The sequence below is a fragment of the Agrilus planipennis genome, unplaced genomic scaffold (genome assembly GCF_000699045.2).
Source record: "Agrilus planipennis isolate EAB-ADULT unplaced genomic scaffold, Apla_2.0 scaffold112, whole genome shotgun sequence".
Taxonomy (NCBI): Eukaryota; Metazoa; Arthropoda; class Insecta; order Coleoptera; family Buprestidae; genus Agrilus; species Agrilus planipennis.
In genome coordinates this window covers 867,165-886,090 of record NW_020438886.1, presented here as the reverse complement: position 1 = coordinate 886,090, position 18,926 = coordinate 867,165, and the positions used below count along the sequence as shown (strand labels likewise).

At 34.5% G+C, this 18,926-nt stretch overlaps 1 protein-coding gene across 1 annotated transcript in view; it reads left to right on the top strand.

Moving 5' to 3' along the window:
- The window catches only part of LOC108737055 (growth arrest-specific protein 1-like), a 100,219-nt gene that overhangs the window by 1,455 nt on the left and 79,838 nt on the right, over positions 1-18,926 (top strand). The window lies entirely within an intron of this gene.

The window sequence follows — 18,926 nt, the reverse complement described above, 5'->3', positions numbered from 1 at the left end:
CTAAATTATTCAAATTCTAAGTTCTAAATCAACCTTCGTTTACTTTACTCTTTTTCAACTCTAACAGTGTCTAATAAATATTTGTTTTACCAGATTTTGTTATTTTAATATTGAACACGCCTAGAACCAAACGCGTAATCAAAGAAAATGATATACAATTTCCGTTCCTTTTTAATCAATTTTCAAATTTTGATCCCCAAAATTTCACAGCGGTTCGAGTCAATTTTAATTTGTATGAAATAAAAGCGTACAGGGTGTCATAAGGTGATTTGTATTTTGGTGAAAATGGGTTTTTACATAACTGAAGGAAACGGTTCGTAATTTTTAAATTTGGGCAGACGATATTTTGCTCATTACATTGATTAATTAATTACTTTTAGTACCTACATTAAGTACACACGTCTTAAATTGTTTATATTTACAAAAGTCTACAAAACTTAAAAATTTATATTCATTTCAAGGAAAACATTACATATGGCGTGTTAAACCTGATATTGTCTCGATTTGTTAATGACTTTAGTCACACAAAAACTTAATTGCCCATTAAAAATAGAGTTCCCGAGAAGTGAGGCATTTCCAGGAATCCAATCTTCAGATTTTGTGAATTGGGTAGGTATCTACAGTAGCTATATGCAGTAGCTTTTACACATACAATTAAGAACTCGGTTCGGTGAAATACTTTTTAAAAAACTTTATTTATCATATATTTCTGTATAGATAGATAAGATTCAGGCAAGGAAATGCTTTCTATATTTTTATTTATTAAATTTAANTTATTTATTAAATTTAAAAATACTTTTTCATTGTAAAAGCAATTTTGGAGGTGTTCGTTTTGTTTCAGTTCAATTTCTAAATTGTTAGAAAGTTTCTTATTATATTCTTCGATAACTTTTTAATTTTCTTCATGCTCATATTGTCGGAACAAATTAACCGACATTACTTTTTATATTTCATTAATATATATCTTGACCACAACCTCACCAACGAATTAACTGTATACACATATATATTGTCCTCAAAACCTGAATTTGAATTGCTCTGCAGTAAAAATTCATTTCTAGCTCTTATCATAAATGTTTCTATTAAACTCAAATTTTATGTACCTATAATGAAACAATTAAATGGTCTTAAGTACTAGCTAGTCGGAATAGGAATAAGGAAAAGAGATTTCTGATTAATCTAAACGGTGCTGGTCTCTTTTCAAATCCAGAAATCGTTGGAAGAAAGAACAGACTATTTAATGTTTTAAACCCAACAAAATGATCGCAAACTTCCCAATGCGTTGTACGATCTTTATTTTTTCTATTCACAGCGTCAATTAAGAACTCAGTTATTTTACAGAAAATATAAGTTTTACATAGTTGGGACGTTCAAAATTGGCTTAGTTCCTTAGTTATAGGGAGTATCGTAAACTTAGAAAAGAGACGTCAGGTAGGAATTGCAGCGCGTACTAATAAAGAGAAAGGAATAACACTACACCAACTGTTGTGTAACAGAAAGAGATGCAGACAAGCAGAATTTGAACATGTTGCCCATCGAAAGATAACATTCTCAGGAATTTAGGAAATCAAAAACGCTTACAGTTTATTTCAAGTAGTTAGAGATGTGACCTTGAAGATATAATTCCAACTAGGTAAATATAAAGCCGATCATGACTTTTGCGTACCTAAGTAATCTCCAATTGTTGCACCGCTTCCTACTATTCGGTTATCTTTACTTCGTCTGTACTAAAAGGAAATAAGAAAGAAGATACAGGCCTGACGCTGGAAGCAGGCAAAAATTTTAAAATGGCGTGGATGCGCGGTGGCAAAAGTAGGCAGTTTTAAGTATAAAGATTGCAGCCCTCATTCTTATGTATTCCTATCAGGGGCGTAGATTAAATTTTGAAAAATAGGGATCAGTGAGCAAGTAATAGACAGACAAACAGAAGATTAACTAATTGTTGGTGTTGGTGACAGTGATAGAGATTCCCATGATGAGAGTGAATGTGAAAACTAACTATAAAACAAAAGAATAGGTTAATTTTTTCTTTTTGATAAGTCATGTTTTTACATTATTTTCTAGTACGCTACTGTCCTATCTGTATTGATACTATAATTTACGCCTACCGAAAGCTTATTTGTGTATCGGTTCCAAGTGACTTACCCAAATAGGGTAATGGGCAAGTACCTGCACGACCGCTCGCCAGCTTCCTTCGTCAGACCTGTACATCTATTCTTACACATAATTTATTACGGACTTTGCCAATTTTGATCATCCCAACTATACAAAGGTTTCTACAATTTACTACCTGGTTACAATGATTTTACTCACTCCCCCGAGCATTTTATAATATTTGTGAGTATATATTCTATAAGATGAAAGCTAGTTCATTAGGTACCTAACTGTATATATACATACTGTTTATCGTCATCGGCTAACAAGAGGCAATTTTGAGAAAAGTTGTCAAGCCTAAACAAAAACGAACGCGCTACTGTACCGGAAGCCGCTTCTTGATCCCTGTTGGTGAATTTTTGTGGCTGACTGCGACAGGACGCGACGTTACTGACACGACTCGACGCCAGTAAAATCACGGCGGTAAAATTATGTCTAGTCACGAAAGGGCGTAAACTACATTACATTGTTTGTCTGGTCTTAAATAATATCCTGCTTCTTTGTTCCTTCTCAAATTGGGCACCAGAACTCCATTACAGAATTAGTTTACTTTTATGGGCATCTTTGGAAATTTAGATAATAGTGCAAAAACATCTGCACAACAACATAGTTTGTACGATGTAGGGCTGCCATTACCTAAATTGCCGGCTCTGGATTAACACGGCAAAAATCCCGGACATTTGGGCGAAATAGGTTTTTTGTCCCCGGACAACTCTGAAAAAATATTTTTTGTAACAAAATAAAAACATCGTTATAATTTTTTAATTTTTATTAATTGTGATGCAGCTTGTAATTAAAATCTAATTGAGTACGTATGTAACAGCAATAATTAATAGACATTTTTAATATAATATTTCTGAGGTAGTATGGTAACAAAAATAATTAGGAACGCTCTTTTTTTAGCATTAATCAAATTATTATATGATACTACTAATAGCTAACTANATAAATAACTAACTATAATACTTTATAATTTAAAATAAACTACGCCAATGATATTTTCAGTCATCTATTTAGGTAGCCAAATCCCTATAATATTTGTTGATTGTAAATTAAAAGTACTTAAGTGTCTGGACACTTTTTAAAAACCCCTGCCGGACGGACCCCGGACGCCCTTCAAACTAGGACAAATCCGGGGAATCCCGGACGGATGGCAACCCTACTTCGATGGAATGGCCAACTGCAGCTTGGATTTGTCAATAGGATGGGCCGCGAACTAGGGGCGGCAGATTTTAGAATTACAGAGAAAGCTCGATAGATAAAGACAATACGAACGAAATGTGTGTAGTAGTAATGTTCTTTCTTAAAATTACCTCGAGCTAAGTTGGGATTGGACTAGGACAGGCTGGGTTGCGAATGGAAATTTCTATTACAAGCCCAAAATTTCAAACAAAAATATGTATTTTTTTCCGTGGTAGAGAAGAAAACTAAAACATTTAAACACAAACTTGTGCTTAACTTTTAAATTATTTATAAGTTATAAACACTTAGCTATATGGTTATGGTTATTAAATAACTGATGTGGGGTGTACAATACAAGCCCCGTTCTAAATCAGTAGGCCCAATCATTTCGTTTCATTAATTCTTTGGTAATCTTACACGTAAAAGCAAAAATAATGAAACCACTGATATTTTTTTATTAATTCGTATTATTTAAATTTAACGTAAGTAAAACCAAAGTGATATTCTACGAAAACCAACTAAAATGACAAATAGAATAAGTTCTGTAATGATAATCGTTTGGGGTAAACCTGTACCATATATTTTGTAACCGAGAATTCTGGTGCTGTTCTTGCAGGCGATAAGCAAAGGAAATACACAAAAACATTATTGATTGTATTTGTTTAACATGGACAGTGGGCGCGGCGGAATAGAAAAGGTTAGAAGCGTTCGAAATGTGGTTATAGGCGGATGATGAAGATACCGTGGATAGAGAAGGTTAGAAATGATGAGGTATTAGTAAGAGTAGGAGAACAGAGGACTCCATGGAACTCAATAAGAAATAGGCGAGATGGGTTAGTAGGACACCTTCTCAGACATGAAGGTCTAGTCAGAGACATATTAGACGCAGAAACGGGAGTTGGGAGGGGTAGAAGTAGACCTAGATTAGATTACTGTTCGCAAATAGTTAAGGAATTGGGTTGCTCTAGCTTTAGGAAAATGCGAAGATTAGCGCAGGATAAGAAAGAGTGGAGGTGCGTGTCCAACCAGTGTTAGGACTGACGACCTTATGTTGATGGTGAATTAACAATAAACTTCCAGTTTATAAAATGAAAATTCGTTAAAATTGTTAGAGAAGGTTTATTTCTGAATAGCGAAATTCAACAAGTCATGAAACTGGGCCAACAAGAGCCCTAGCCAAGGGGAGGATGCCTCCCCCCCCGCCCAATATCTGCTCAGTTAATTTTTTCAATTTGTGTTATTAGGAAATGTGTTAAAAATAGATTTCTTTCATAATTTGATGTAAATACGGGCTGTAAAAAGCAAAAAAAACCTTTGCGATACTCTTGACCTAAACAATATAGTGAATTTACTTAAACGCAAGCGAATTCGATATTAACCTATTGTATCAGCTACTTCTTTGGTTAATATCAATACTATAAGAAAGTTTTTCGGGCTGGATCCCGGCGAAGCAGCAACAACAAACTGTTTTACCTCATTAACGGGAGTTAATCTGTCGTGAAATTAAGTTGATTTAACATTATTGGGTTGCACCACGATCTCTTCACCCATATACAATACTTCGCTAAGGGGCTAAGGCCAACTAATAATATGGAACATGTCTCGTATTTTTGTTGAATTTGGATAAAGTTGCAGTGATTATATCTGTACACATTTACTATTCCTTGTGATGCTTTACAGTATGACTGTGGAAATATTTTTACTTGTTAATTACGTGAGAATTATTAAGCTCCGTCAATCGAAATTGAAATCACGTTTTCACTGATAGCCTGTCAGCCAACGTTTCGAAATTAATATTGATGATGACTTTAGCTGTGTAAAGTGTATCTACGTGTTTAGTGCATAGCATCTAATACGGCGGAACTCAATTCTCTGAAGACGTATCTACTTATCTATGTATGTATACACAAGTATATAGGTACGTATATATGTATACGTGTATGTGGGTAGGTATTTGAATATATACATATGGAAAAGTTGGTGTGCTATGTATAAGTTATGTGTGTGTTTTCGAATAAGGTGGTATAAAAAGGAAAACACCTCACGTCTCGCTATAAACAGCACTTAGAGGTCAGATAATGTCTTATTTATAAGCTTGCTGGAGGGGATTGAAAATAAATGGTAGTCGTTCGTCTCTATTTCACAGCTGCACGAAGTGCTAAGAACCAAGAGGCTTGCCCTCCAACATCAGTTCATGTCTTCCTCACACGTTCGAAATGCACCTTCCCACCATACAATTAAAAGAAAAACATAGAAATAGGTTCATATCAATCAGATTCGTAATATAAAATGATGATTAGATGATAACAACTGCAGCAATTTAAGTTATAAAACACTTTTTTGCATTTTTTCGTTTTCAAGGACGAGAATGCAACATTCCTTCCAGGGTAAGAAACCGTAATTAGTCCTGTGGCGAGTAACACCACATGCACACAACCTTTGATTACAATATTGCAATCAATAACATCTGCAAATTTCTCATATTCGACAAATTGTAAATGCCGATGTAAATACTTATACATATGCAAACTCTTGTACATATTTCTACAAACAACCCTACTGTTATTTTATATTATTTTAAATATCTGTTTCAAGTTGTATATCTAAATTCTTTAGTGTCCAAATTCTTTAGTATTATATTTCTTTAATAAAAAGAAGTCATTTCTATGCTCGCGAACGGTAAATTTAGAAATTCGAAAAAGGTTGTTAAAGGTGTATGTATGGAGCACGGCGTTGTACGGTTGCGAAACATGGACAGTGAGCGCGGCGGAAAAGAAAAGATTAGAAGCCTTCGAAATGTGGTGTTATAGGCGGATGATGAGGATAACGTGGGAAGAAAATGTTAGAAATGAAGAGGTATTAGAAAGAATAGGAGAACAGAGGACTCTATGGAAGTCAATAAAAAATAGGCGAGATAGGTTGGTAGGACACCTTCTCAGGCATGAAGGTCTAGTCAGAGACATATTAGAGGCAGAAACGGGAGTTAGGAGGGGTAGAGGTAGACCTAGATTAGATTACTGTTCGCAAATAGTTAAGGGTGTGGGTTGTTCTAGTTTTAGGGAAATGCGAAATTTAGCTCAGGATAGTGAAGAGTGGAGGTACGTGTCCAACCAGTCTTAGGACTGACGACCCTATGTTGATGATGATGATGATGATATTTCTTTGTGTCTCTCTACTTGTGTAAATATTTCGAACAGTCTATTTAAATTCTTTTGTATTCAATTCTATCGATATGAATAACTATTATTACTTGTACTTTCCTTTAATCCCTATTAACATTTCAGCTTCGCGTACTAACCACAGTGCCGTCTATAGNCGTGGCCGTGCACGGCAACAGTGAAACAAGCAAGTGTATAGAAGTATTCACACGTGCATATATTTAACTAAACATTATATTACACCCTTTCGTAAATATTTCTACTCGAATTCTTTTGTATCTGTCTTTCTATTATTATTATTCTCTGTGAAAATATTTGAAACAGTGTATTCAAATTGTCTTATATTCAATTCTATCGCTATCAATAACTTTTATTACTTGTACTTTCCTTTAATCCCTATTAACATTTCAGCTTCGCGTACTAACCACAGTGCCGTCTATAGCATCCTTTCCTAATTACAATTTTACGATGGGTTTTCTTCGGTGATTTGGGACTACATTCTATTTCTTAGTATTTCTTATCTTCAAAACTTCCCAATCTTATTACTACCCTATCGGTACCCTGCTTTTATCCACCAACTATTAGCTTCTGCTTCACAATTTTTCTGAACACTTCTTTTTTCATAACTTAGTGAGTTCGATCCGAATATCTCTCTCTCTCTTTTCAAGCTGTTTTTTTTATTCCTCAAGTTTGTTAAATGTAGGTATTGTTAATGTTGTTAACGTTACTTTGTTTTCTTGTTTTATTTCCTTAACTCTGAATACCGAACACGAGAAGTCCTTATTGGGAAAGGATTTTACCATCATCCGCGTTGTTTGTACCCTCGTCTTCGGATGGCAGTCTCATTTAGCATTGTCAAATGCGTTTTCTAAATCTACGAATCCTGATTTTTCTTTCTTTTATGATTTCCTCTACTATTACCAGCAAAGCTAAAATAGCTTCACTCGTTTCTTTATTTCATCTAAACCCGAATTGGTATTTCTCTAATATTTTTTCCCGTAGTTGTTGTTCTTTTCATGCTTACCTGAACGATTCTACATAAAAGTTTGACACATCTAACTAAAACGAAAATGCTATGTTCTATGAGTTTCGTTGTAAAGTATTTCCCTTACATTTGCATCCTGGACCTGGATATGTCACAAAATTTTACTACAGAATGTGGTTGCCATACTTAAATACTACACATATCTACTAAATCTCATTTGTGTATTTTCTCCTCTTTATTATAGATATTAATTAGATGCAAAGTTCACTCAATGCGTTAAGTTTTAAGACAATTTCCGTAACCAAGATTGGAAAATTGGTGCACATATTGACTTTGGCATACTTACAAGGACACGCATACGGCGTTTTTGAGTTTGAAGTGGGCAATAGGTACTATAGAAATATCAATTTTTTTATTAATTTCAAATAATCGAACAGTTGAATAGTTGACATTCACAATCAACCGATAAAATTTACATTTATAGTAAGTAGCTTAATAACCCAATAGGTGCTTTTTTACCATACCTCTACCAAAAATATGACGTTTTTCCTTGATTTCAGAGACGTAAACGTAGAATTCCCTCCCGCCTAAAAAATCACATTTATTCCTTGTTAGAAAATGATTTTACAATCTTCCACGCGGTTTTCATGAGAGGTTATGCTTTACTTTCTCGTCCCTGAAATAAGGAAAATTGATCTTTCGGGACTGGGCGTCCCGGAATTCACACCTGTTAAGGGATGCAGACTTAGACTTTTTTCCTTGGTGTGGAAAATGTTAGATCGCTGCTGTATTTCCGTCCAACCCAAAGATTCTCTCTTCTTTCCCTTAACGTATATGATATGCTAATAATGTTGTTGAACGCATTTACAGTGAATGCACGCTTTATAACATCAAAAGTAACTTGTATGGTATGCATATCTACGTGCTGTTTACAGAAAATATGTAAAATTACCTAGAACTCGTTTCATTCTTTCAACGTGCTTTGAGCGTTACAATTGCGCTTCTGATGGCTGGATTGAATTCAAAGGAGCGACAATTTTCCCACCTGCATGTAAGAAGATGCTTGCCTTTCACAAAATGTCCGCATCTAGTACGTATTTTTTTTACATACAAGTACAAACGCCAGTCGGAAGTTTTAGCTTAACACGAACACAATGCACTTATTTGATTGCATACATACATACATACATAAATACGTACTTATTATATTTGTACTTATATTTATCCCACTGAGAGATTCTGATTTCTCGGGATCTACGAATTCACATATATCTGTCCTCGCGAACCCCAGAGAAAATGATAACTTTTAGAAAACTGCAAAACAGAAAAGCAACAAAAAGTATTTTTTATAAATTAGAAGTAACTTTTCTCAACTTAGTAATCCATAAAAATCAAGTTTTAATTATCTATTTGATGAACAATAAAAAAAATTAACATTTATGCGAGTGCGTGATTTTCGACAATTTTAAAAAATAGTTAAACATTGTCTTTTTAATTGTATTCTGAATTTTCTGTTTTGTTTTACTAGATAGATAGATAGGTTTAATGAAAACATTATGTTTTATATACCTATACGAGGTGCATTTACATTTAACTATTCTATGTATACCTACATATGAATTTTAGAAACTAAACAATTTTATTATTCTCACTTTTCTGATATACTTCTCTCATCCTTTTTAGGCCTTCTTTCCTTCCATTTGAATTTTCCATTTGCTTTGCACCATTTCCCATTATTCACATTTGTCAAAAATATGACGTCCTATTCTCACTTCCCAGTATAAATGTTGCTATTAAAAGTAATTCGTTTAATTTAATTTTTTTTCCTTTTTCATCTTTCTCTTCATCATTTCATAATCATTTCCTCTTCGATAGACTACACTAGATAAATAACATCATGCAAAATTATTTTTAATATAATTAAGCATTGTTGAAACTTTAAGACTTAAATACTATTAATAATAATCTTATTTCGTAAGATGCGATACCATAAGGGCGGTTACTTTTTACATCCCTAAACAAAAATTTTCAGTCTCTCTCCAGTCTCTCAGAGTCTTTCAGCGTCTCTGAGAGCGTCTCTCACAGTCTTTCACAGTCTCTCAGTTATTCCCTAGGTGTTTTTATGGATCTCTCACAGTCTCTGTATGAGAAATTCGAACGATAAAATTGTCTCTCTCTCACAGAGAGACTGAATGAATAAAACTGAAAAATTGCGAGACTCGAGTCTCTCTTTCAGAAAAGCTAAACAGTTTTTTACTCTACACGACAGTCTCTCTCAGCGACACCAGAGAGACTCGATGAGAGACTGAACATTTTTATCTCGGGATAATATCCATAAATTCGTTACAAGCTAACACCTACTTAATGCGTTAGTAGGTCAATCAGCCACTGTTTAAATAGCGGAATTAATAATAATCGAGGATTCGAGTCGAGAGTTGGGGGTCGAATCAAAGATGCAAGGTGGTGAGACGGCTTACCGTCTTCACTAACTCTGTAACAGTTCCCTACCATTTCTACGTTCTGCATTTATCTAATAAGGTAAGGTATGATTTTACTACTATATTATTAAATTATTAATTAACTATAGTTAAATTGTTGACTGGTGATTCTAGATTATATAATCAATAACCAATATTAGAATAAAGTAATCATATTCCATTTCTGAACATATACATTCACTTGTGACATGGTGGAGTAATTATATTGTTAAAAGAATATATAAAGTTCGCTTCTTTGTGACAGAAACACTCAACTGACTTCTTTACCTGGTGGCTACTATTCGAAATTGCTGCCAGTTATGTACAGGTTGCATGATCCTACATTGTAGTGAAATATTATACAGATACAATCTTTATCCTTACATATTTTGAGATAACGTTCGAATTGCATGCTTCTTTGAATTGAACATCGTTTTTAATGAGAGTTGTAACTATACCCTGTGGTTAAAACTTGCGTTAAATGAATAGTTATACTTCGTGGTCATACTGTAAATGGTATTTAGATAATTTGTACTTTATGGTTTATTGAATTGCACATGATGGGGTTGATGTAGGGATCAATTTTCAGATAAATAAATGCCATTGGAGTGACTGAAATATTAAAGCAAAACTGAAGAAATTGTGCAATTTGAAAATTTTACATTTATAAAAGATTATTAAAAGTGTGTAATTGGACCACGGCTCTGTATGGGTATGAAACGTGGGCGGTAGGGGTGGATAAAGAAAATTTTAGAAGCGTTTAAAATGTGATGTTATATGAGAAGATATGTAAAATACCGTGTAGGTATAGAAACGGTTATAAATGAGAAGGTATTTGAAAGAGTAAGAGAAGAGGGACATTATGGAAGTCAGGGATGTTATGGATATGAAATTTCGGATCTGAATATGGATATGGATATAGATATATGAATAATATTATTTTCCGATACGGTTACGGATATGGAATTATTTCAGATTATCTGATAGTTTCAGTTAGTTTCAGTTACATATCTATATATATTCGATTTTTAACGAACTATAAAAGGAAAATACAAATTACAAACAACGACGATCTTGCTTAACTCTATGTAGGTCACAGAACAATGGCGCGGAAAGCCAGGGACCCGGGTTCGATTCCCGGCGAGGGCGTCACAGCAACAATATTTCAATAAATTAATTCACCTTAAATAAAATTAATTCACTTTAATATATTGAAAACGTCACAAAAATTCTTCTAAAATACGTAAAAATACAAATATATATTAGGTAACGATTTCACTTTATTTCTATGCTTTTATTTGGTACTACAATCACAGAAAAAAGCAATTAGCCTTATAAGTGATTACTGTAGCTATTTATTTTTAAGTGTTACTTACTTAAAAATGCAACAAAAAAATAATTTCCAGGCTCCGCCGCTATTCGAAATAAAACTTAATAAATTATTTTTAAATCAATCAGATTCAGTTACGGTTTCGGATAGATTTTGATTTCAGATATCTGACAGTTTCGGTTACGGTTACGAAGTCATCCCCGATGAAAATCAGTATGTAATAAAGACACCTTCTCATATGTGAAGGGCTAGCCAAAGAAATGTTGGAAGCAGAAACTGGAGTTAAAAGAGGCAGACGTAGGTCTAGATTACATTATTAATTGTTAGCAAATGGTTGAGATATATGTATTATACAGGTATGACGGAGGAAGCTGGCGAGCGGTCGCGCAGGTACTTGCCCATTTATGACCTATTTGGGTAAGTCACTTGGAACCGATACACAAATAAGCTTTCAGTAGGCGTAAATTATAGTATTAATATAGATAGGACAGTAGCGTACTAGAAAATAATGTAAAGACATGACTTATCAAAAAGAAAAAATTAACCTATTGCTTTTGTTTTATAGTTAGTTTTCACATTCACTCTCATCATGGGAATCTCTATCACTGTCACCAACATCAACAATTAGTTCTTCTGTTTGTATGTCTATTACTTGCTCAATGATCCCTACTTTTAAATATTTAATCTACGCCCCTGATAGGAATACTGAAGAATGAGGGCTGCAATCTTTACACCTAAAACAAACTGCCTACTTTTGCCACCGCGCATCCACGCCATTTTAAAATTTCCGCCAGCTTCCAGCGTCATGCCTGTACGTTTCTATAGTTGCCGAGAAATGCGAAGATTAGTTGAAGATAAGAATAAGAAGTAGACATGTTCAATCACTCTTTAGGCTGAAATCCTTATAGTATAATAACGCGAGAAGAAGATGTCAAGATATTTATTATTTCTGTAAGAAATAGGCTCATTAATGTATTTTTCTTTAAATGGCTACTAAATTTAGTGGGTATGTGTCTATACTTTGATGCTTTGTATTTTTTGGACGGAAAGCGGTTTGTCCGTCATTACGATGGATGTTTAGAGTTATTTTTGGTGCACTTTGAGAACCGGTGAAATAAAATATACTTTTAGAACCTGGCCGTCACTGAGTCTGTCTCTCGGGTTATTTCCTACGCTAATTTATATTAAGTAGCTTAATACAGTAGCTAAAACTGAATTTATAATTTACAATAAAAGTACAAATCACAAAAGAGAAGTAAGAGATACCGATGCGCCTTTAAGGTCGGCCATTGTATACATAAATGATTAATAAGTGATTATCAGGTAAGCGCAAAGACATTGCATTAAACTACTTGAAATTAAAATAATTTTAATTGCTCATAGTGAATCAAGATTATTGACCGACGAAGATAAAAAAAAAAACTAATACACACAATACCAAAGCAAGTACAATTAAATGAAGATAAAACTGAAGATCATGCAAGTCTTGCTCTTCACCTCATTCTGATCGTTATTGCACATAGCAGCTGTCAAGCAGATGACTTTATCTTAATTTCAAACGTGTTCAGGAGCTTCAATCTTCTTTTTTTAAAATGTGCGTAATTCGCTACATATTATCTCATAAGCTCAGGATAAACCATTGGACTTGTATGGTCAAATTAAGTACTCTTGCTACGTTATTAAAGCTTTATATTTACAAAAACACAACACTATGTACAAGACTTAATACATATAACCTTAACCTACACATAACCCGCTTATGTTCAGATTTACAAAAAAATTATTAACTTTGAATATTAAACCCGATACGAGAGCGCCTACTCGTCGTGAAAAAAATAAATGTACTGCTTTTCTAAAATTCTCCCCGAAAACCTGCGTCTCCTCCTTGAACCTTTTTTTATTACTCCTTGTTTCCAAGTTTCAATCTTCTTCAAATGCCTGCACAGAAACTGTAAAATCCCAAAGAGAGAGTTATAATCCCAGACCTTTTTAACTGTATATTTTTCCAAAAGAACAAGACAACCGCTACATACTGTTTAAATATAGTAGTTTCGCTAGGAAACTATAAACACTACATTTGGCTTATCCTTTCGCCCACCTTTGCAGGTTGATATTTTGTATTCATCGATCTCCAACTCCATATACTGTATGCAAACATTCCGCAGGCCTTAGAAAAGTGCATTTTTAAAAACGCACTTTATTGTCCACTTTGAATAAAATAATGATCTTATTAACTTCTACAGTCTACAATGAGGAAGAATTACTGCAACGAGATCTGTAAAATGAAAACTATATTTCAATTCACAACAGATGCAGATGCTGGGGGTTCGGAGGGTGGCAGTGAATTCAATTGACTTCTCTTCTTGACTCACGGCCGAAACACTTTATTTTAACCAATCCTAAAATATAAAATCGTCGAAAGGATACCACTACCTGTTTACAAGAATCGTTGGTAACTCATTAGGTGACGTCAACTATCTACGTGAGATCAAAGGGACCAAGGGGTCCGACAAAATCCCACCATGACTCCCCAATGGGTACAGGTCATATCCCTAAATGAGAAGGGGTTCAAATTTTTAAATAGGGAACCTCACGTAGTCAACGGATGTCCGCTTATTACCAAAATGGATTCAATTCAGCGTTCAGGAGGTGCGGGCAAATTTATGAACTGTTTAGGGGCACTACAGCTCCTAAAGAGGTGTTTCGATCGAATTTTCTGAAGGATGGGAAAAATCACACAAAAATCACAATGTGTTCTCCTATACGATATCATTTCCGTTTTCTGTACAAGCCTCCTACATATCGAATATAGAAGACTAGAAAACTTTGGCAAAGTCCAAAACACGACAGTAAGATTGGGACTGAACATGTAATCTTGTTACCAAAAAGTACCGAGCGGCATGGCCTAGAGGTTTAGACCATTGCTTAGCATTCGGGAGGACGCCGGTTCGATTCCGGGTCCATCTGCCTTGGTCCAAGTTTTTCTGTGGTTTCCTTGGATCACTTAGGCAAATGCTGAGGCAGTAATATTCCACAGATAATCTTTCACTCTCTTCTGTCTTCATTTCGTCCGTCTCATCTTTCTCACCCGAACCACCAACCACCCATTCCCACGATTCCTGAAAGCAGGCTGAAGAGGGCCATCCGTCCTACCTTCCGGCATAGTCCGGAGGGACTGCCCGCCCACCAGCATTACTGGCTGGTGGGAATGAAACACCCAAAAGTTTAAAAGTTTTTACCAAAAAGTACACTATGTTATAGGAATACAGTTTGAGCTATTTACGCATTTCGAAGCCTCCCACATATTGTACTTCTGCACTTATTCAGAAAAATACAAATGCCTTTGATTTATGCAAAAGTGCATTACCTTTAAACATGCTCTATTAAAACAACATTGAAACAATGAAATTTATTCGATAAATAGCGTAATGGTTTACGCAAAACTATAATTTATTGACGAATGTTGTTTTACATGGTACATTGACCGTACTTGCGGCGGCGGCGGCGGCGGTTTTGTATTACTGGAAAAAGGAAAATATAAGTAAGGAGTGTATAACGCCGATCATAATCTCACGATATTTATGTTTTTTACATTCAGTTTACAACATCGTTATGACGAAATTCGGTTGTAAAGTTTAACTTTATAAGGATCGCTAGCACCGCATGAGATTTTATGGTCGAGGAAGGGTAAGAAATGGGTATAACTAGAATAGGTGGGACCTTTGTATTGGTTCGTCCACCTGGTCGTAAACTATTCTCTACAGTCTACAACACAGATACGAAGATGTATTTAAATCTTTTTCTTGACGCTTCCAGATTCATATAATGGCCCTAGCATAATGGAAACGGTGAACATAAACTGCGCCATCTATTAAATGGTTCATCATCATAAGATCGTCAGTCCTAAGACTGGTTGGACACGTACCTCTTTCATATCCTGAGCTAATCTTCGCATTTCCCTAAAACTAGAACACCCCACATCCTTAACTATTTGCGAACAGTAATCTAATCTAGGTCTACTTCTACCCTTCCTAACTTCTGTTTCTACCTCTAATATGCCTCTGACTAGGCCTTCATGCTTAAGAAGGTGTCCTACCAACCTACCTCGACTATTTCTTATTGCCTTCTATAGAGTCCTCTGTTCTCTTATTCTTTCTAATATCTCTACATTTCTAACCTTCTCTATCCACGGTATCCTCATCATTCGCCTGTAACACCACATATCAACGCTTCTAACTTTTTCTTTTCCGCAGCGCCCACCGGCCATGTTACGCACCCGTATAGCGCCGCGCTCCAAACATACACCTTTAACAGTCTTTTTCGAATTTCTAAATTAACCATTGGCGAGCATAGAAGTAATTTTTTTTTACTGAAGGCTACTCGACTCTTCGCTATCCTCTGCTATATATCCGTACTACTCCGTTAGGTATGTATCTTGTAATGCAAGTCGGTAAGTCCTGGTGGTCCGATTTATTCGCTGGTTATGACGGCTAAGAGATCATATATTGAGAATGATGCGAGAACTAGCAATAGATGCTAATTTAGTTTATAATGTTTACTTGTGATTTTTTAATTCCATATTTTACAAAACGTTCTTTATTTCTTTGCTGTTACATCTGTATAAAATAAAATATTCAAATTTATTTCGGTTGGCTAAAAATTCAATATCAACGGACAAAAATTGAATATGTACTTTTTTTTGTTCAAAAATAATGACCGCTCTGCTTATAGGTACTTTAATTTATAAACAATGACTCCAATATGTAAAATACAGATTTTATATTGTTTCAATGGAATACATACGCATAAATCAGCTATAGATTAGTGTAAGGTTTAAAAAACAATATTTGACTAAGTAGTTAGATCGGGATATTTCCGGAGGAGTGTACACCAATATGTCGGCTAAGCGATCACATATTAAGAATTACCCTAGAACCAGCAATGGATGCAAAATGATTGGAATTACGACAAGCATGTTGTTGTTTTTCGCCATTAAATCTTTCTTAATGTTCTACGTTGTGCAATACGTAAGTTCTGACAACCTATAAATCCAATTTTTTAATGACTTCAGTGACGACTTAATTATCTGGATTTTCGATAATCCAAATTAATTTTAATTAATCGGGATTAGCGCCTTTTAGATTTTTACGGCCTCCAGGTTTGGTATATTTAAAACGTTGACGCGCAGTTGATGTTTTTTCAACAAAATCTTATGAATTCCTTTCTAACATCTTCATTACTATTGGATCGGTCTTGGACTTACATATAATAGCCTTTAGGCACCAGGTACTTCGCACATAACACGCATGTGTAATTATAGCGGAATTTTAATTGCTACATATTTTGACGCCTTGTTTGATATAAACTTGTTCTAGGTCTACTCTATAGTGTATAGACCTAAAAAATTCTACTTATCTAAATCGCTTCCTCTCTTCTAATCGTCAAATATGTAGATATGCGTGACAGGAAGGATTATATTTTAGTTTAAAAAAATCGTGGATAAGTGGATTGTTGTTGATGGAGGGCGTGGGCCGAGGGGTATGCCTTCTTATCAGCAATTAATATCGTATTCTATGTGAATACCTTATCATTCAAAACGATAAGTAGGTAGGTACGTAGATGATTTAAAGGAAAACACGTTCGAGATTGCTTTAGATGATATATTCTTTAATTGGATGTCATGATAAGGTTCATTCTGTTCGGTCTTTTCAACCTAATGCTTTATAATAACAGGTTGTTGGGACCACCGGAAGAGTCTCCATTGTACTACTTCCGGAACATGCACCGATTCCGTTACACCTATTCTATCAGATGCTTCAAAACATTTTACAATTTCCTCTTGAGAATATGATGATGTGGAACTTAAATAAACATAGTTTTTTATCGATTTTATAACTTTTAANCCATTCCCGAACTCAGTGGGATTTCCATTGCTGAACGCAATGAGATTTCCGTTGCGTTCCATTGGAACTTCCATTCCTGAACCCAATGGAAATTCTAGTGGCAATTCTTTATTTTTTACCTTTAATTATTATTAGTGGTAATTAAATGACATTCGTTTTAATCAAGATGAAATATGAGATTTTTTAACGAAAAAACAATATGAATTACATGACAATTATTATTCCAAATAATGTCGTGTTTATTAGTTTTACAACTTGCTTTGACAATCACATTAACTTCAGCAGGTTGTTCTCCATTTTTTTTAATAAGTTTTAATCATCTCAAACCAGATCTTCTCCATTTTTAGGTACCCAATTGTTTTTCCATTTATATTGAATGGTTTTAAATAGAATTTATAAATTTTGGATTAGTTCCCATTGAAAATCAATGGAAATTTTTCCTATGTAAATATTAATGGAATTATTGTAAATGGAAACAATTATTTTTCCATTTATGCCAAATGGGTTTGAATGGAATTTACAAATTTTCCATTGATTCCCATTGAAGTTCAATGGAAATTTTTCCTACGGGTAGTCTAGAGAGGACGATACAGCGTTAAGGGAAAACCGACGGATCATGAGTTTTGATGTACGTTGCAGTCGCCAAAAAAGAAAAGAAGAGTACGTTAACAAAAATAGATAAGAATAATAATGCTTTATATAAATATCTAATGCAAGAAATTAGTTGTAATGGGTGCGGACAGAAGCGATAAAAAACTGTCTGTTCTTTTATAAGTTATTTTTGAGATAGGCGGCACAACGTGACCTCAAGTCATTCCATGTCTAAACGTTTTGCAATCGTTTTTCTGGACCACACACATTGATTTTATAATAAGAACGAATAGAAAGTGGATCAGAGATTAAAAAAAAAATGTTTGCGCGAAAAAGCTTTGCGCTACCCAGAAACGTAAGATTAAATTTAGAGCGACGTGACGTCGCATATAACTATTAGGAAAAAATTCTTTGCACTGAGTTACTCAACCAATCTATTTTATCGCAACAATTATAAAATTAACTGCTAAAAATCATATACAGGTAAGGCAAAAACACTTACTGGCCGCGAAAGCCTTTACCAATTTGTCACACATTTCTTTGTCAGCATTTTGCCTTTTAAGTCGCACAGGCGAAAATGTGTTAAAGCAATCGAACTTTTAAAATCGTTTAAACAAAGTGTAAAACTCTCCAAAACCTTTAAATTTTATTTATTGGACTTAAATTGTTTATAAGAAAAACTGGCCGAAGCCCGAGCAAAAACAAAAAGAATTATAACACCACCGAATCGCCTCCAAATATCTGAAATGATCTAAATTATTACCGAAGTAGTTCCTACAGTCCTGGATCCGCACAACTAAAGATTACTTGTACAAGTCCTTTTAGATAGATTTTAACACATAAACAATCCTAGGAATACATAATTTTGTATGTTACAAGCTGTGTGATGAAACCGTATGACATTGTTAGTTACTAATAGTGGTTAATATTCAATATTAATTTGAAATCATTTTTCGATTTTTTTATTTATCCACTACAAACTTCCTCAGATTAATGGGGAAAATATTTTTGATGCTGTTGTCACCAATGCTCTGGTGCGTAAAGCCAAAGGTCCCGGGTTCGATTCCCGGCGGGGGTGTGACAACAGCAACAAAAATATTTTCCTCATTAATTTGAGGAAGTTTGTAGTGGTTAAAAAATCGAAAA